A 21,135-nucleotide genomic window follows, 5' to 3' on the forward strand; every position below is an offset into this window, starting at 1 on the left:
ATTCCTGGCTTGGGTCACTGTCTGTGTGGAGTTTGCACGTTCTCCCCGTGTCTGCGTGGGTTTCCTCCGGGTGCTCCGGTTTTCTCCCACTGTCCAAAGGTGTGTAGATTAGGTTGATTGATCATGCTAAATTGCCCCTTAGTGTCCCAGGCTTTGTAGGTTAGAGGAATTAGCAAGGTAAATGTGTGGGGTTGTGAGGATAGGGCATGGGGTGGGATTGTTGTTGATGCTGACTCGATGGGCCGAATGGTCTCCTTCTGCACTGTAGGGTTTCTATGATTTCTATGATCCTTACCATGGGGTTACAGGGATAAGGTAGGCTTGGGTAAGATGCTGTATTGGAGGGTCTGTGCAGACTTGATGGGCCGACTGGCCTCCTTCGGTACTGTAGGGATTCTACGATTTCTGTGATCTTTACTGTCAGGTAAATATGTGGGGTTACAGGGATAAGGTGGGCCTGGGTAAGATGTTCTATTGGAGAGACAGTGCAGACTCGATGGGCTGAATGGCCTCCTCCTGCACTGTAGGGATTCTATGATTCTAAGACGTCGGGTACACTTCTCGACATTGTCGTGTCCTTGAGTGATATTTTGGTTAGTGGGTACAAGCACGAATCCGGAATGCACCCACCGACAATCGAGAAACCAATTTAAATTAATTAAACAGCAATGGACTAAGTGTGCTAAGTGCTAATTACTGCCGATTAAACTTTCTGGTGCTTAAAATAAACCATTACAAGTGTGAAGCCTCATTCCTTTAGTGTTGGATATTTCAAAAAGTTTAAAAAATAATTGTAATGACTTTAACGAGGTCCATGAGTTGGACCTGCTGGAATATGATAAAAGCAAATTACTGCGGAAGCTGGAATCTGAAACCAAAAGAGAAAATGCTGGAAAATCTCAGCAGATCTGGCAGCCTCTGTAAGGAGAGAAAAGAGCTGATGTTTCGAGTCCAGATGGCCCTTTGTCAAAGCCAAAAGGCAGAGAAAGTGGGGGGTATTTATACTGTAGGGTGAGGGAATGATACAAAAACAAGGGGAAAGGCTAAGAGGTGCTAATGGCAGTCCATAGAGAGAATAGAAAGTGTGAATGGCCAAACGGCAGAGAAGGTGAAATCAGAGGGTAAGCTGTGACAGATGAAGATATGAGGGGAGGGAGGGAGATAGGTGGGAGAGAGGTAAAATTGAGAAAAGGGGGGAAAAGGGAAGCAAAGGGGGATAAAATAGGGGAAAGGGTGGGGGGGGGGGAAGAAAAATAAAGAAAGACAATAAAGAAATAAAATAAAATATAAATTAAATAAAATGAAAACAAAGGGGTCGAGGTGGGGTAGAGCTAATTATCTGAAGTTGTTGAATTCAATGTTGAGACCGGAAGGCTATAATGTGCCTAGCTGGAAGATGCGTTGGTGGTGAAGGATGTTTCAACAGGCAGGAAGATGATATTTGGGTAACTGCCACCTTCCTGCTTCTGACCTAATTGGTTGGTGGCACGTTGGCAGGCCCTTGGACAGCCTTCCCACCTCACTACCAACTGAAGCCTTTAAATGCGCAATTCATGTCCACTTACGGGTTCATTCCATCATTGCTGGTATTAGGGCTCATTACACGGGGAGAGCAACAAGCAAATCCTCTCAGTGGTGGCTAGCTGGCCCCCAAGGGGTGCAGCACTGATTCAAAGGCCTGATCGCTGATTGCCTGATAGAGGGATCCAGCATCAGGAAGAGCAGGGCCCTCCTCCTACCCCTGCTGCCGACCCCTCATCCCTTCCCTGGGTAGCAGTGCCTCTGCTTGGCTGGCATCTCTCAGTGGCCAGTACCCCTGCCCCCCGGATCTTTCATGCCAAGGAAATGCCTGCTGCTGGCCTGTCAAATACCTGAATAGAATAAGATGTGACTAGCTCTCCCGAACAGAGGTGACACAGGGGTCCTGCAGGCAGTTGGTGGCCAAAATCCCTATTACCTTGACAAGATTCCACCTACTGTTTCCACTAGAACTGGGCAGCATGGTGGCACAGTGGTTAACACTGCTGCCTCACAGCGCCAGGGACCTAGGTTTGATTCTCGGCTTGGGTCTCTGTCTGTGCAGAGTCTGCACGTTCTCCCTGTGCTGTATGGATTTCCACCGGGTGCTCCAGTTTCCTCCCACAATCTGAAAAATGTGCATTGACCATACTAAATTCTCCCGCAGTGTACCCGAATAGGTGCCGGAGTGTGGCGACTAGGGGATTTCCACAGTAATTTCATTGCAGTGTCAATGTAAGCCTACTTGTGACACTGAAAAAACTTCTTCCCTTTAGTAGGATGGCCAGCATCCAGAGATCAAACGGATTTACGATTACTATGAAAGAAACTAATGGGGCATGAGATAACGAGCTTGTGAATTACTGAGCTACTGAACGAGTTATGAATTCACAGCCTTTAAAGGGAGGTGGAACCCGATTCAACAGTAAATTTCACAAGGGAATTGGATATAAACTTGAAAAGGGAAAAGGTGCAGAGCAATGCATAAAAAAGCAGGGAAATGGAGTGAATTGATTGCTCCTTAAAGGAGCCAGCACATGCCCTGTGGGCCAAGTGGCCTTATTCTATCTCACGGTATCACTTCAGAGCCTTGGTCAATGACAATTTTGAATTGAAAATAAAAAAATTTTCACCTGTAAATCAACCGTGCCATTGAACGGCTGCGTTGATGCTGATTTTAGAAATTGCTAACTTCATTCTTCCATACACATGACTGCATTATGTTTTGATATTGTTACATAAGGATTCATTGGAAATGTTAACAAAATACCCGAAACAAATTCATTCATAAACCCACATTATAGCAGTTCCAGAATAAAATGAGTGCAATATTCTTTGTCTAAAGGTTGATGAAGTAGCTGAGCTCAAAAATGGTCATATGGTTGATGATTATATTTTAAAAGATCTAATACAACTCTTAATGTGAACTTTTATTTCCAATCTGCACATTAAAGCATTAGGAGAAGATTATTTCTCTTTTTAGCACTGGCTATCTGCAATGTAATCTAACTATTTGCAAAGTAACCATTTTAAATAGTGCACGTTTTGAGAAAAGTACAGGCTACTTTTCCTAATTAAAATATTAACAACTCAGGTTGTTGAAGTAGAGTCCATAAAATCAAGATTACTGTGGTCATATTTGCTCCAGTGTGGGGCCCGGGAAGTGGAGTTGTTGAGATAGGTTCCAAAGATCATGGTTTTACTCTCCTTGGTGTTGAGTTGGGAAAAGTTGTGGCTCACCCAAGCCTTAGAAACATAGAAACTAGAAGCAGGAGCAGACCATTCAGCCCTTCCAGGCTGCTCCGCCATTCATTATGATCGCGGCTAATCATCATATTCAATATCCTCATCCCCCGCTCCCCATATATCCCTTGATTCCTTTAGCCCCAAGAGCTATATCCAATTTCTTCTTGAAATCACGCAATGTTTTGAGCTCAACTACATTCTGCGGTAGTGAATTCCAGACATTCACCACTCTCTGGATGAAGAAATTTCTCCTCACCTCAGTTCTAAAAGGTTTTCCCCTTATCCTCAAACTATGACCCTTAGTTCTGGACTCCCCCCCCCCCATCGGGAACATTCTTTCTGAATCTATCCTGTCTAACCCTGTTAGAATTTTATCGGTTTCTATGAGATCCCCTCTCACTCCAGTGAAATCTAAACTCCAGTGAATATAATCCTAACCGAATTAGTCTCTTCTCATATGACAGACCTGCCATCCCAGGAATCAGCCTGGTAAACCTTTGCTGCACTCCCTCTATAGCAAGGACATCGTTCCTCAGTTAAGGACAACAAAACTGCACACAATACTCCAGGTGTGGCCTCCCTAACACCCATACAATTACAGTAAAATATATTTATTCCTATACTCAAATCCTCTCGCTATGAAGGCCAACATACCATTTGCCTTCTTTACTGCCTGCTGTACCTGATGTAGGACAAGCAATTTGACAGCGCAGAAGCATTTGGGTTTGAAGGAAGTGGTAGAGGGAGGTCGACGCTTGCCAATGCGGACCCTTTGACTATATCATGGAAGGACAGAAAGGACAGAGAATGGAGCTTAGGACAGATCACTCAGGGATCTGTTATTGACCTCGAAAGGGATCAGCAATTGCCATTGATGCACCCGCTATGTTCGAATAGGCAGAGCCCTGTATTAGAATTGTTCTTAACAAAAGAGATAAGAGCAGAAACAGACCACTCTGATCTCTGAGTCTGTTCCTCAGTTCATTTCAATCATGTTAATGTTTTACCTGAACTTCACTTTCCTGCCTGCTCCCCATATCCCTGGATTCACTGTGGCACCAATAATCTATCCATCTCAGGAGTGTAATGGAATACTCTCCACTTGCCTGGATGGGTACAGCTTCAACAACATGCAAGAAGCTTGATACCATCCAGGACAAAGCAGCTCACTTGATTGGCACCACATCCACAAACACCCAGTCCCTCCATCATTGACGCTCAGTAGCAGCAGCGTGTACTATCTACAAGATGCACTGCAGCAATTCACCAAAGATCCTTAGACCTTCCAAACCCACAACCACTTTCATCTAGAAGGACAGGGGCAGCAGATACATGGGAACACCATCACCTGCAAGTTCCCCTCCAAGCCACACACCATCCTGACTTGGAAATATATTGCTGTCCCTTCGCAGTCGCTGGGTCAAAATCGTGGCGTTCACTCCCTAACAGCATTGTGGGTGAACCCACAGCATGTGAACTGCAGCAATTCAAGAAGGCTGCTCACCATCACCTTCTCAAAGGCAACTAGGGATGGGCAATAAATGCTGGCCAGCCACCGATGCCCTTGCCCCACGAATGAATAAAACAAAATCTCAGTCTTGAACGTACTGAACGATAGAACGTCCATAACTTTCTGCAGGTAAGCAATTCCAAAGATTCACAACTCCCTGAGTGAAGAAATTTCTTCTCATCTCAGTCCTAAATGATCAACCCCTTATTCAAAGTTTGTGCCCCCTTGTTCTTGATTCCCCAGTCTGGGGAATCAACCTCAGTGTCTGTCCTGTCAAACCTCTTTGGCATCTGGGACGTTTCAATGCAATCACCTCTCATTCTTCTCAACTCCAGTGAGTTTGTGCCCAATTTACTCAGCCTCTCATCGCAGGCCAAGCCTATTATCCCAGAAAACAGTCTAGTAACTCTCTGCTGTACCATATCCAAGGCAAGTATATCGTTCCTCAGATATTGGGACCAAAACCACACACGTTCTTCACACGGTTGAAATGGCTTTAATGGACATTAAACGGGAAGCCAAGCTGCAGACCCGGAAGACATTAATTAATTTGGTAATCAATGAATTAATGCATAAAATAAATAAACCTGCCATAAAGTGCTCTGAGCTGGAAGGTTTGTGCACTGTATTTTGCATGGTGCCAGGGGCATATTTGTACAGCTGCATTAACTGCCAAGATTATCATGGCAGAGATCCAAAAACTAACAAGGGAGTGCATCTTTTTGGCTCACCAGTTAAACAGAAAGAGTGACAAAGCATAACAGAATTACACATAATTAGCCCTTGTTAATGGAGCACTTCTGTGCAATTAATATATCATAATATTTAATTACAAAGCCGCTTACAATCACGTTTGAGAACAGGCCAATTTGAGATTTTTGTGAATGGGTTGAACAGCGCTGACTGATTTTTGGATGTGGCTTTGAAATAAAATACCTCAAATTAAAGGGAATGTTTGGTATCTCTCCTGGAATGGGAGGACGGATGGCGTACTTTCATGGGTAGCAGGACAAACAAATCAACCTAGACAAGTGAATCCACCTTGACACCTAATCACAAAAGACACAAGAGTCTGAGGTCACGTACCAACTGACTCAAGAACTGTTTCTTCCCTGCTGCCATCAGACTTTTGAATGGACCTACCATTAAGTTGATCCTTCTCTAATGATGACTGTACCACAATATTCTGCATCCTCTCCTTTCCTTCTCCCCTATGTACTCTATGTACGGTACGTTTTGTCAGTATAGCGCACAAGAAACAATACTTTTCACTGGATCCTAGTACATGTGACAATAATGAATCAAATCAAATCAAATCAAACAGAGTTCAGAATGGGAAACCCCTTCATCATGTCACTTTAAGCATTATAGATTCCTTTCCTAGAGCTGATTCCCCAATATATTGCTCCTGCCACCTACTCAAGTGGCAATCTTTTACAGATGAAGTTAACTCGATAGTGAATTTTTTCAGGCCATTCAACGCCAAAGCAGAATTTGAACCTGTCCTCACAGTGGTTAGCACCACTGCCTCACAGCGTCAGGGACCCAGGTTCAATTCTGGCCTTGCATCATGACCTGCGTGAAGGTTGCACATTCTCCCCATGTCTGCATGGGTGTTCTGGTTTCCTCCCACAGTCCAAAGATTCGTGGGATAGGTGGATTGGCCATGCTAAATTGCCCTTTAGTATCGGGAGACTAGCTAGGCTAAATGCATGGGGTTATGGGGATGGGGCCTGGGTGGATTGAGGTCGGTGAAGATTCGATGGGCCGAATGGCCTCCTTCTGCACTGTAGGATTCTATGATTCACCTGATGTCACCTGATATCATATTTAGATCTACTAAATAATAATTTATTTGACTTAACAGCCTCCACAAAGAAAGTGAATATTGGGATTCTCATTGACACATCTAAAATCCTGAGGTGACTTCATAGGCCAGATACCAAGAAGGATGTTTCCACTTGAGACCAGAACAAGGGGACACACTTTAAGAATAAGCGGTCTCCCTTTTAAGACTGAGGTGAGGAGATTTTGTTCCCCCCTCAGAAGGTCATTAGTCTGTGGAATTCTCTTCCCCAGCAGCAGTGGAGGCTGGGGTTATTGAATTTATTCAAGGATGAGTTAGACAGATTTTTGACAGACAAGAGAATGAGGGGTTATGGGGGACAGACAGTAAAGTGAAACTGAGACCACAACCAGATCAGCTATGATCTTATTGAATGGCGAAGCAGGCTCAAAGGGCAAAATGGCCGACTCCTGCTCCAAAGTCCCAATGATTCACATGTTGATGAGCATTCCATGTAGAAATCACAAATGAGTTCATGGACTCAAGTTTGATTATAAATTCTGGACACTCATGTTTCATTTTTTTCATTCATTCGTGGGATATGGGCGTCACTGGCTGGCCAGCATTTATTGCCCATCCCTAGTTGCCCTTGTTCAGAGGGCAGTTGAGAGTCAACAACATTGCTGTGACTCTGGAGTCACATGTAGGCCAGACCAGGTAAGGACAGCAGATTTCCTTCCCCAAAGGACACGAGTGAACCAGATGGGTTTTTCCGACAATCAACAATGGTTTCATGGTTATTAGTAGGTTCTGAATTTCAGATATTTTTTTATTGAATTCAAATTCCACCACCTGCCATTGTGGGATTCGCAGGTCCCTAGAACATTAGTTGTGTTTCTAGATTAAAAGTCTAGCGATAATACCACTAGGCCATCGCCTCTTTGTTTGAAATGATAGAATGCATTCATGACTTGGGGGTGAGGGTTAAAAGCACAATTCAAAAATTGTCACAAGAAGACACAAAACTTAGAAGTGTAGTAAACAGTAAGGAAGACAATAATAGATTTCAAGGCTGATGAAATGGGCAGGCATGTGGCAGATAAGACTTAATGCAGAAAAATGTGAGGTGACACAGTTTTGTTGGGAGAATGGAAGGAGACTGTACTCACTAATTTTAAATGGAGGCACAAGTACAGAGACATCATGCAGTGCACACATTTTTGAAGCTGGCAGGATGGGTTAATAAAGTCAATGGAATCTTGGACCTTACAAGGGAATACAGCGGATACAGTGCTAGGAGGTAATACTCAACTTATATAAAACACTCATTTGGCCCCAGCTGAAGCATTGGGGTAAATTTTCCTGTCCCGCCCGAATCATCGCAGGCAGTTTGGAAAATCTGGTGGATGATTTAAAAGTCCGTTGACCTTGGGCTGGGATTTTTGCACACAACTGGAATATCCCGCTCTTCTGTCCAGTTCTGGGAAAGATGTTTTGAGAAGGACCTGAAGGCTTAGGAAAGGGTGCAGGAGAGAATGCAGGAGAGATGATGGTGTAGTGGTATTGTTATTAGACTAGAACCCAGAGACCCAGTGTAATGCTCTGGGGACCTGGGTTCGAATCCCACCATTACAGATGGTGAAATTTGAATTCAATAAAAATCTAAAATTAAAAATCTAATGATGACCATGAAACCATGAGTGCTTGTAAATACACTGTATTAAAAAAAAGTAGCCTGCATTGGGTTATCTTTGAACTTGTATAATGTTTGAAATTATACTTGAAACTGTACACCTGATGTGCTAAGTGTAATTTTACAAGATGTAAGTTTTAAATTTAAACCCAACTGGTTCAATAATGTTCTTTAGGGAAGGAAATCTGCCATCCTTACCTGATCTGGCCTATATGTGACTTGAGGCCCATAGCAATGTGGTTGACTCTCAAATGCCCTCTGAAATTGAGGGCAGTTAGGGATGGGCAATAAATGCTGGCCCAGCTAGCAACGCCCACATCCCGTAAAATGGATAAATTGTGAGAATTGTAATTGGAATGAAGAATTACATTTTCTTGGATAACTTTAGAAACTGAGGTTGTTCTCCTTAGAGCAGGAAACGCTAGGCGAAGATTTGATAGAGCTGTTTAAAACCATAAGATGTTCAGATATTGTAAATAAAGGGAAGGGTTGATGACATTGAAGTGATTGACAAGAGGCAACATAATTTAAAAAAACATTATTTACACAACCAATGGTTAGGTTTTGGAATACATTCCCTGATAGGGTGGTGCGTGCAGATTCAACAACCTTCAGAAGGGAATAAATGCCCGAATGAGAAAGAAATGCAGGGAAATGGAGAAAGAGCAGCTTAATGGAAGTAACTGGAATGCTCTTTAAAGAGGTAGCACAGACTCAATGGGGAGAATGGCCATCATTGATGCTGTACCATTCTATAATTCTAAGATATTAGTTGATGACCCATGGCATTGCTCATGATCAGGCAGCCAATGCATTTGTTCCATAGAACTTGGATTCTTATCAACAAAGTTTGGTGGAAGAATTGTTAGAAGCAAGTGCGACATGGGCAGCACACCTCACCTAGGAAACTTAACATGCAAGCCCGTGGTGGGGATCAGCAAGCCACTGAAACCTCCGTTCATATCAGCAGGATTGGAAGATCCCACAAGCATGAAGGATGGGAAAATACTGGCCATCATCTCCTATTTTGTGACTGAATATTTCAAGCACAGATGGAAAGACTTCACAGACCACAACAAGAAGTGAGCAAATTCTTCTGACATATCCAAAGATGTGCAGGTTAGGTGGATTGGCCATGCTAAATTGCCCCTTAGTGCCGGGGAGGGGAGTGGGGGTGGGGGAGGGGCGGGGGGGGGGCGGTTGCTGGATAAGATACTCAGTCAGAGAGTTGGTGCAGACTTGATGGGCCAAATGGCCTCCTCTGCACTGTCGGGATTCTATGATTCTATGATCAGCTATTCATATTGGTGCTGTTTTCTGGGAATTTCTGGCAAACGGTAATATTATGAATGTTGCAAAACAATCCAAGGGAACAAAATGTTAAAATTACACAGGTTATTGATTCAGAGGTAATGTTGTTTGAATCTACTTCAATTTCAATTTGAATCTACTTCAGCGTTTAATGTTCAAAGTGAGGATGCAACCACTGACTTTTATAGATCTACATAGCACCATATACTTCAGCCTTGGCTATCAGATCTTAACCAAAGCTGGATCGAAGTACAGTTTTTCTTTATGAGGTCTGTGAACCTTGAGTGTGAAAAGATTGTTTAATATATTATTAAAAATTAATTGAGTTATTTTTGTTGCTTCTGATTCCAATGAGCAGGGATATTTTATTCCAAATCAAAATTTATAGGCCACGCTTTGCTGCAACAGGGAATTTAGCAGCATTTGCCATTAATTAGACGTGCTTCTGGATCTTCCGCTTAAAAATGTTTTACCCACTAACTTGCTGAAAGTGCAACCTGGGTGGCACAGTGGTTAGCACCAGGGATCTGGGTTTGATTCCAGTCTTGGGTGACTGTCCGTGTGGAGTTTTCACATTCTCCCAGTGTCTGCGTGAGTTTCCTCCCGGTGCTCCGGTTTCCTCCCACACTCCAAAGATGAGCAGGTTAGGTGGATTGGCCATGCTAAATTGCCCCTTAGTGTCCAAAGATGTGTAGGTTATGTGTATTAGCCACTGTAAATGTGTGGGGTTACGGGATGGGAGAGGGGGTGCCTGGATAAGATGCTCTTTCGGAGAGTTGGTGTAGACTCGATGGGCCAAACAGCCTCCTTCTGCATTGCAGGGATTCTAATGATGCAACAAGGAAGAAAGGGCCTCCGAGACCTGAGTGCATAGAGGAAGGAACCGCATGGCACAGACCACGCAATCTCCAGATGGCGTACTGGAGGATGCACTATGGGACCCTGAAAACTCCCGACACACAGACACAGCGGGAATTCCCCGGGAAGTTTCAACTTCCAATGAAGTTGACTCAGTTACCTAGGTCGTTATCCAGGAAATAATAGATAGAAAAATAATCATGGGTGGAATGTTCCTATCCTGCCCACTACAATTCCCGTGGCGGGCGGGACACAGACCATGCAAAGGTCCATTGACCTCGGATGGAATTTTCCAGCCTTGGGGTGAACATGGCTGTAAAATCCCACCCCCTGTCTAACTCCTGGGTAACTACAAAAGTGACCTCCCAACTCCCCATTGCCACCCGCCTCCCCAACTCCTTCACAATACTCTGGCACCCCTGGCCATCTGAACCACTGACCATCTGCGCCCCTGACCCTCCAACTCGCCACTGAACTCCGACCCGACTCAATGACCCCTTGACCATCTGAGCCACAGACCCTCCAACTCCCCCCAACCTCCCTCAATCTTGAACCCTCTGAGACCCCTCTGCTCCAACTCCCCTGGCTAAATCCTGGCACCCCCGCTCCGACAATCATTGTGTTAAAAGAAAGGAGCCGAGAGGCAGTCCAACAGTGATTGCCACTCCTTGGAAGATTTGGCCCAATATCTCCTTAGCCGATCAGATGCAAGCATAAGGAAACGAACAGTGGAAGGGTTGAGATGGAGGCTGATTTAGAGTGGGTAAGTTCAGTGTCAAATCAGTCACAGGAAGAGAAAGCGAGAAAAATAAATATTGGATCAAGAAGGCAAAAAAAGATAGAAAGGAAACACAAGAGAAAAATGACAGTTTTAAAGCCACCTAAGATAATTCACAACCAAAAGGAATGAGAATCCAGACTTACAAGAGTTAATTTTTGGTGAGAGGTTGACTGGCAGTAGTAATTACTTATCCTGTCTTTAAAAGGGTATGTACAGTTGCAATTACTAACCCTCAACATCTGCAGCGGTTTCAGTTGATATTTTCTGGGCAAACACAGCAATGACACCAATTCATTTCATAAAATTCAATCATGTTTTGTGGGTTCTGCTGGCCAGGCCAGCGTTTATTACCCATCCCTAATTTCCCATGGTGGTGGTGAGCTGCCTTCTTGAGCCACTGCAGTCCATGTGGTGTAGGTAGACCCACAGTGCTGTTTGGGAGGAAATTCCACGATTTTGACCCAGCGACAGTGAAGGAACGGTGATATATTCCCATATCAGGATGGTGCGTGGCTAGGAGGGGGACGTCCAGGTGGTGATGTCCCATGCATCTGCTGCCTTTGTCCTGCCAGATGGTAACGATCGTGGGCTTGGTGCTATTTCAAGAGCCTTGGTTAGTTTCTGTTGTGCATCCTGTAGATGGTACACATGTCTGCCACTGTGCGTCAGTGGTGGAGGACGTGAATGTTTGCTGAAGGGGCGCATTCATACACGTCAGTGGTGAGGGAGACAGGGAGTGTTCTCCAAAGCTAATGTCAGAGCAACATAACTTGGACAACTTTTGAATAATCACATTTAACTACGCATCTGCCCCTTTGCTTTAGCTGCTGAACCATTTGTGCATTAATATTACTGAGTTCCACGAGACCAATGTTATTTTGATGAGGGAACAAGACATACTGCCAATTAAGATATGGGTGTGAGGTTATCCACTTTGGAAGGAATAATAGTAAAATGGACTATTATTTAAACGGTGAAAAATTACAACATGCTACTGTGCAGAGGGACCTGGGGGTCCTTGTGCATGAATCACAAAAACTCAGTTTGCAGGTGCAGCAGGTAATCAAGAAGGCAAATGGAATGTTGGCCTTTATCGCGAAGGGGATGGAGTATAAAAGCAGGGAGGTCATGCTGCAACTGTACAGGGTACTGGTGAGGCCGCATCTAGAGTACTGTGTACAATTTTGGTCCCCTTATTTAAGAAAGGATATATTAGCTTTGGAGGGAGTACAGAGAAGGTTCACCAGGTTGATTCCGGAGATGAGGGGGTTAGCTTATGAGGAGAGATTGAGTAGACTGGGCCTGTACTCATTATAGGAGGTTGAGGGGAGATCTTATAGAGACATATAAGATAATGAAGGGGCTAGACAGGGTAGAAGCAGCGAGGTCATTTCCACTTACAATGGAAACAAGAACTAGGGGGCATCGCCTCAAAGTCCGGGGTGTCAATTTAGAACAGAGTTGAGGAGGAACTTCTTCTCCCAGAGGGGAGTGAACCTTTGGAATTCTGTGCCCAATGAAGCAGTAGAGGCTACCTCGTTAAATGTGTTTAAGACACAGATAGATAGATTTTTAACCATTAAGGGTATTAAGGGTTATGGGGAGCGGGCGGGTAAGTGGAACTGAACTCACTATCAGATCAGCCATGATCTTATTGAATGGCGGAGCAGGCTCGAGGTGCTAGATGGCCTACTCTGCTCCTATTTCTTATGGGTAGCAGAGCTTTGAATGAACTAATGTCAAAGTAGCATGGAAGATTGTGTTTCAATTGTCAAGTATGTGGACAACGAAATCAGGGATAAGGATCTTGGTATTACATGGGCTGACGCAGGGACAGAGGCTAGCAATATTACAGAGGTGGAAGCTATGGAGAGGATGTGGTCGAGTTCAGGAGTATGACATTCCAACATTGCATCCGGAGGCCAAACCTGGTAATTGTGATTTTATCAGATATGATTTTACATTACACATTTTACATTATAGAATTTTTTGAGGAGGTAACTAAGTGTGTTGATGAAGGTAGGGCAGTTGATGTCATATACATGGATTTTAGTAAGGCGTTTGATAAGGTCCCCCATGGTCGGCTTATGATGAAAGTGAGGAGGTGTGGGATAGAGGGAAAGTTGGCCGATTGGATAGGTAACTGGTTGTCTGATCGAAGACAGAGGGTGGTGGTGGATGGAAAATTTTCGGATTGGAGGCAGGTTGCTAGCGGAGTGCCACAGGGATCAGTGCTTGGTCCTCTGCTCTTTGTGATTTTTATTAATGACTTAGAGGAGGGGGCTGAAAGGTGGATCAGTAAATTTGCTGATGACATCAAGATTGGTGGAGTAGTGGATGAGGTGGAGGGCTGTTGTAGGCTGCAAAGAGACATAGATAGGATGCAAAGTTGGGCTGAAAAATGGCAAATGGAGTTTAACCCTGATAAATGTGAGGTGATTCATTTTGGTAGGACTAATTTAAATGTGGATTACAGGGTCAAAGGTAGGGTTCTGAAGACTGTGGAGGAACAGAGAGATCTTGGGGTCCATATCCACAGATCTCTAAAGGTTGCCACTCAAGTGGATAGAGCTGTGAAGAAGGCCTATAGTGTGTTAGCTTTTATTAACAGGGGGTTGGAGTTTAAGAGCCGTGGGGTTATGCTGCAACTGTACAGGACCTTGGTGAGACCACATTTGGAATATTGTGTGCAGTTCTGGTCACCTCACTATAAGAAGGATGTGGAAGTGCTGGAAAGAGTGCAGAGGAGATTTACCAGGATGCTGCCTGGTTTGGAGGGTAGGTCTTATGAGGAAAGGTTGAGGGAGCTAGGGCTGTTCTCTCTGGAGCGGAGGAGGCTCAGGGGAGACTTAATAGAGGTTTATAAAATGATGAAGGGGATAGATAGAGTGAACGTTCAAAGACTATTTCCTCGGGTGGATGGAGCTATTACAAGGGGGCATAACTATAGGGTTCGTAGTGGGAGATATAGGAAGGATATCAGAGGTAGGTTATTTACGCAGAGAGTGGTTGGGGTGTGGAATGGACTGCCTGCAGTGATAGTGGAGTCAGACACTTTAGGAACATTTAAGCGGTTGTTGGATAGGCACATGGAGCACACCAGGATGATAGGGAGTGGGATAGCTTGATCTTGGCTTCAGATAAAGCTCGGCACAACATCGTGGGCTGAAGGGCCTGTTCTGTGCTGTACTGTTCTATGTTCTATTACACAGCTATAATGCTCTGAGAAAATAAATAATCCATGCTTCCTTCATGAGCAACTTGCCAGTGTTATAGTTCCTGGTTTTGTGATAAAATGTTGGCAATCAAAGATAGAAGTTGCTTCTGGACTGCCATTGCAGAGAGCCGTGGATTTGAGTTCATCTTTGTTTGTCTTCGAAGGGGCTTCTTATAAATTAATTCATAGGATGTCAGTGTATTTTCCAAAGCCAGAATTTATTACCAAACCCTATTTTACCTTGACAAGATGGTGGTGAGCCACTTTCTTAAACCCCCGAAGTTCATGTTCAGGGTGGCACAGTGCTTAGCACTGCTGCCTCATAGTGCCAGGGACCCAGGTTCAATTCCGGCCTTGGGTGACTCTGTGGAGTTTGCAATTTCTCCCTTTGTCTGCATGGGTTTCCGCCAGATGCTCCGGGTTCCTCCCACAGTCCCAAGATTTGCAGGTTAGTTGGATTAGCCATTGTAAATGTGTGGGGTTATAGGATGGGGAATGGGGAGCTTTGTTGGCCTGGGTAAGATGCTCTTTCGGAGAGTCGGTGCAGAATTGATGGACTGAATGACCTCCTTCTGCACTGTAGTGATTCTATGGATCGATGATTCCACATGGTTCATTGTGCTGTTAGGTTTGAAGTTCCAGGGTTTTTTCATAAGGGTGATGAAAGAGATGCAATATATTGTTTTAGAAGTGACTTGCTCTGTTCATTGGAGTTTTATGGAGGCCCTCTGGGCCAGAAACTCTGGGGGGGATTTTCCAGCCTCGCTTGCCCCGAAATCAGAAAATCCCACCCAAGGTCAACAGACCTTTCCATGGTCCGCCCCTCGCCCACTCCAATTCCAGGGGCGGGCGGGACTGTAAAATTCACCACTCTGGCTTTGAGTCCCATCCCAAGACTTGCTTACCACGGGAGGTACACGATTTAATGGGCTGATTAGCTGAAATCCTTTCTCCAGCTCCCTACTATATCCTGAAGAGGAAAAAAGCATGCAAATGTATGCATTGAAAAAAATGGAGCTTTTCCCCCCATTCCAAATAAGCAGGGGGCGGTGGGATAGAAACCGTAGTGACTACTTTGCATCTTGGGAATCGATATCTGTTGTCAACTAGTCAAAACAAAATGATTAACAGTGACTGTGAGAAAGTAAATAACAAACAGTCCTGGTTTCTCAAGCAAATGGGTCAATACAAGCTAATAGAAAGGACTTAGTATGACAGGGGAACAAAATCTGAGAAACATAGGGCGGAATATTCTCGCAGGAATCGTAGCGAGTAGGATAGGACCGTGAAAGGTCCCTTGACCTCGGGAAGGATTTTCCGGTCTTGGGGTGAACGCAGCCAGAAAATCCCGCTCATAAATTTAAACAAACTAGTAAATAAGTAGTTACATTTATTTTGGGACCATGTCCTTCTTAAAGGGCTTTGTTATTTGCCCAAGTTATAGCACTGGAGGTGTCTGTCTCAATGTACATACTGTCATTACAATCAACGATACAATGATATTAAAAAAATACCAAATCAAAACTTAAAAGATGTGAATCAAACGTGGCATCGTGACTTGACGTTTCTCACCCCCTCCATCCCCCCCCCAACCGCCCCTTCCAGCAACCATCTTTAAGGAAAGGCAAAACAGCAGAAAAAAAAATTAAGGAAACAAATACTGCAGAAAATTCATCTCTTCTCCCCACCCCCGGGCGATGGAGATCACTGTTGTGGTTAAGTGCAACGTTAACTCATTTTTCATTCAATTTACACCATCTGCGATTCCCACATACAGCTAGTTATAATCTAAGAATAATGTTCGCCAAATCCTTTTATGGTCAGGATATTGAGCGGTTCACAAGAGCTGCCAACTGAAAACAAAGGAACACCCATGGAAGTGAAAATGTCCCATCACGGGTAGAGATTCTCCCAAAAAAATCTAAGTGTCGAATTCACGTGAAAACTGGAGTAATTCGCGCCGGGTTTTTTTCTGCTTTTTCATCCTCCAGCCTCCACCAAAGACTCACTACCAGTGCCAGTCCAGGCCCATTAACTTGTTGTAATGTTTCTCGGGGGTTGGGCTGAAAGAGGCTGGGGAAGGGTGAGGGGTGGGTTGAGAGAGGCTGGGAAAGGGTGAGGGGTTGGCTGAGAGAGGCTGGGGAAGGGTGAGGGGTTGGCTGAGAGAGGCTGGGGAAGGGTGAGGGGTGGGTTAAGTGAGGGTTGGGAAGGGTCATGTGTGTTGAGTGGCCAGCTTTGGATTGTTGAGGGAGGGTGGAGGGGGGAGGCGGGGGCTCGGCCTGAAACAGAGCTTCCTCCTCCCCCAGCTGGTCTCCCCGTTGCTGGGCTATGTTGTGCAGAATGCAGCACACAATTATAATGCCTGAGACATGCACAAGGTCATACTGGAGGGCCCCCCCCATAGAGCGGCCCAGATTGCAGAATTGTATCTTCAACAGGTCTATGCAACGCTCTACCACTGACCGAGTGGCAGTGTGGGCCTCATTATAACGGGTCTCCCCTTGGTCTCGGGCCTCCGCACTGACATCATCAGTCATGACCTCAGCGGGCAGCCCTTATCTCCCACAAGCCATCCCAAAAGCCAGAGCTGGTCTTCAAAGAGCCCAGGGATGTCCGACTGCCTCAGGACACAGCTGTCATGGAGACTCCCTGGGTGCCATGCACAAACCTGCATGATGTTCATCCGATGGTCATAAATGATTTGTACATTGAGGGAGTGGAACCCCTTTCTGTTGATAAATGGTTGCCCCTCATCTTGCATGGGCCGCAGAGCGATGTGTGTCCCATCTACTGCCCCTTGCATTTGGGGCATCCCGGCAATGGCGGTGAAACCTGCAGTCTGGGTCTCCTGCTGACCCTGTCCAACATCAAAATGGATGTTTTGGCCTGCCTGGCGAACAGGACATCTGTCACCTGGCAAACACATCTGTGGACCGAGGCCAGAGAGATTCCACAGAGGTCACCACTGGGTGCCTGAAACGACCCTGTTGCATAGAAATTCAGTGCCGCTGTGATCTTAGCTGCTATTGGCAGTGGGTGGCGGCCCCTGCCCTCAGGTGCCAGGTGTGCCAGCACCTCACACAGGTGCCAGACAGTGTCCTGGATAGGCAGAGCCGGCGATGGCCCATGACCTCCGACATCCCCTCAAATTATGTTCTGGTGCAGTATCGCCTCGGCCTCCGCATCCTCCTTCTCCTGACCACCCTCTCGGGAGACTGCTCTCCCACCTCATGGCCATCAGTGGCAGCCCCCGGCTCTCCTTCCTGAGGGCCTGCCACTGGCTGCTCCTGGAGTGGCCTCTCTACGCTCTCCACCTCCTGAGTCGCCTTCTCCTCCTCAGCCGCCACCACGATGGCCAGCTCGAAATCAATGAGACCAAGATCCATTCTGCACCGTGGGGGTTAGAGAGAGATTCATGTCATTGCTTGCATCTATCCCAGCACCACCCCCTGTGCCCCCCCCACTCCCACCCTCCCAATCCCTCACTGGGTCCAGTCCCCCACTTGTGTATGCTGGCAACACAACACAATCTGTGGTGCCATGCATCACCCTGATTAGGTTGCCTGCCATTGGCATTATTAACACAACAGGCATGGACAGCATGAGGTTGGTGTGCGGGAATGACCATTGCGCTCCCTTGAGCCACTACCATGAGTGCAACTACAGCATTCCCTTCCAGGCATGTGCTGCAGGTCAGGGACACGGGGCAGGGACAGACTCCTTTTTATCACAAGATGGGTTCCCATTCACTGCAGAGTACATGCAGTATACGTGTCTATGTTAGCCAGAGCACCCCTGCTTGAAGCACCAACTGCCTGATGAGCCCCCAAGCAGTACATGGTGCACTCCCTCAACCCCTCCCTAAAACCCCAGCACTCAGTCCAGTCCTTCACCGCACCCCACAGCCAGAATAATGGAACAAACCAGTGACTGCAGAAAGCAGCCTGACCAGCACTCAATAAAGGACTCCACCCCACCCCACCGAGACTACCAGGAACATCCTTGGTCCTGGGGACAGTATTTCCAGCTCTCCAGGGACCTCCCCACAGCAAGCAGAAATTTTCCAGGCCCTGCGTCCAACCTTGCCTGCACTCCTGGGGACTGCAGCTCTGTAAAACATACCTCCTTACTCCCTAAATATTCTCCTCAGAAATGTCACTCCTCAGACATGCGACCTCTGTGGAATATTTCTGGCCTTTCAAGGCCCAACATTCTACAAAGCTTCAGCAACTGTCAGCTTTGCACCACTGACTCTTGCTTTGCAGGTCCATCATTCAATCAAGCCGTACAATTTTCTTTTAATGAGTGGAAACTTAAATTTGGGGGAAAAAATCTTTCCCCCGAACAAAAAGCTAACCCAGTCCAAAACAATTTAATTTGCTCTATGTTCTCCTCCCCCAAACTCATGAACGTGTTGCAATTTTTATTTTGTTCATTCGAATTATTCATAGAACAAAATGGAGGATGGAGCACTTTCCTTGAACGAGTGACATTTCTGAGGAGAATATTTAGAGGATGATTGTGGCTTGTCTAAAGTCAATCTTCACCTCCCTGACTAAACAAATACAAGCTCCACTTCTGGTCAAGAAAGACCGGGCAACCAATCAAGAAAGATTGCGCTTTAAGGGGTTACTTTCAAAGGACTTGCTGCTTTGGTAGTTTGCCAGAGGAGCCATAATCTTCCTGTCCCAATATCCTACTGCAGCTTCAATGTCAGCCATTGTGGTGTGAGAATATTTTGTAGATTGAGGCAGTGCAGATCCGTTGTTCATTGTTAACATCCAAAAAAAAGAGTCGGACAAATTTAGCAGTCTATAAAACTTGGACATGGATACAACCTGTTAATGGAGACACCTGGGCACACCTGAACTCTGCTAATGAGCCTATCAAGTGCACACATGTAACCTGTTAATAAGATTCTTCGGTGCACATGTGGCGAGAGAGAAAAGTCAACATTTTTGCTGCCTTCTTTATTCAAACTTTATTGAAATAGGTTATGTGAGCTCATGACAGTTTTAAATGCATCTGTGAAGCATCTGCTATGCCGGTCCTAAGGAGTTTATGTGTTAATAGCTTTCCATAATTCACATACAGTAGTTTGGTGCTTTCGTTGGGTTTTCTCAATGCTTCGGACGTCAAGTACACCACGTACACATTTGACCTTTAGAGAGTCAAGACATTCACCAGAGCAGGAAGAGCCAATGAATTCATTCAGTGTGTGTGCAGCTGTAGGACCTGTCATATTCCTTAGTTTCAGCAGTATTAATACATCCCCGTAAAGAGTCCATGTAAACCTATCAGTATTTCCTACATTCAGATCCAATTTCCCCCTCTCCTTGCCTGCAAATCCCAAACAAATTGGACTCTACTAACGATTCCTTGTTGTTTGACAGATCACCTAATGGGCCTCTCATCTTATTGCAAAAGCGCATGCGTCATCATTCAATCTTGGTTTGTTTCAAGCAGTCTAGCCCTATTAATATCTCTTCAAAGTTTTCTCTTAGGTTCTGACATTGTATGGTTAACATTCCAAATGAAGCCATTAAACATACAGATACTGTTCCACGGGTTTGCTTTGTGCATTGAGGATTGCGCCTGATGTATTAGACTTGCAGCTGTCTTCGGTGTTGTGTCGAAATTCTTCCAGGACATTTCAAACTCCCGGCTTTGAGCTTTGTTCGTCGGCTCCTGACTGCATGTCAATAAAACTTTTGGGTTTTAACCACCACTTAAAGATCTCCCACTAGGCATTAACATTCCCAAGTGATGAGGTGAACGTTTCATAGATAATTCTGACATCTGGCTTTATTACTACGGCCCATTGTTCTTGAACTCAGTGACGGGTTACTCTGTGCTGTTGCTATCAGCGTCCCACTGCCCTCTTCCCCAATATTTGGTTGCAATGCTGTTGGCTTTTCTCAACTTCACTAATGATTTAGTAGATTTGGCGCATTTAGTCAGGAAGTAACTATGCAGATAACAGTTGGTCCATGAGATCTCCTGGACTGGTTTCAATCACCTGAAGGGGTCAGAGAGGAATAATCCAGATTTTTTTCCCCCCTTTATTGGCCCGTGCTTCTTTAGTTTGGTCTTTGGCCAAGTCCAGAAGATTACATGACTTCCAGAGGGAAAACTAAACTGGTTGCAATTTGGTTCCAGAGATTAATAAATCAAGTTGCGATGCTCTCAAATGCACCTTACATCCAAATCAGGGATGATTCTTTTGAAGGTAAACACTAGTTAGTGTCGTCGCACTCAACATTTGCAGAGAATTTGAATGAGCGTGATGGTGTTGAAAATGGCTGTCTATACTTTATCTTGTCACACGTAACAGCTCTTGGCAGTTTGTTCAGCACTGAAAGGCAGTTACGGGAAACTTCCAACCTCACCCATTGCTGGGATTCTCCGGTCCCACTGCAGTGAATGGAGTTTTGGCTGAGCGCCAAATTCTCCATGCTCTATGGCGAGGGTGGCGGGACGAATGTGATTGGAGAACCCCGCCCAGTGTTTTGAGGCTTGATAAGATGTGGGCAGCGATTAGGATAAGTTGGTCCCTCTCATCCCATTGCTCCTTAGTCTGGTGGCTAATACGGAACAAAGGTTTGTTGGCTGTAAGTTCAATAGGGCTCAACTTGCCCAATAAACCAATGCAAATATGACACCGAGCTGTTCACTGGCTACGATCCTCTAATCCTATTCACCCACGTCCCCGCTG

At 45.3% G+C, this 21,135-nt stretch overlaps 1 protein-coding gene across 3 annotated transcripts in view; it reads right to left on the reverse strand.

Moving 5' to 3' along the window:
- astn2 (astrotactin 2) overlaps positions 1–21,135 on the reverse strand; it is a 1,763,595-nt gene that overhangs the window by 22,409 nt on the left and 1,720,051 nt on the right. The gene's annotated exons all lie outside the window — the stretch shown is intronic.

This window comes from Mustelus asterias, chromosome 13, assembly GCF_964213995.1.
Source record: "Mustelus asterias chromosome 13, sMusAst1.hap1.1, whole genome shotgun sequence".
Taxonomy (NCBI): Eukaryota; Metazoa; Chordata; class Chondrichthyes; order Carcharhiniformes; family Triakidae; genus Mustelus; species Mustelus asterias.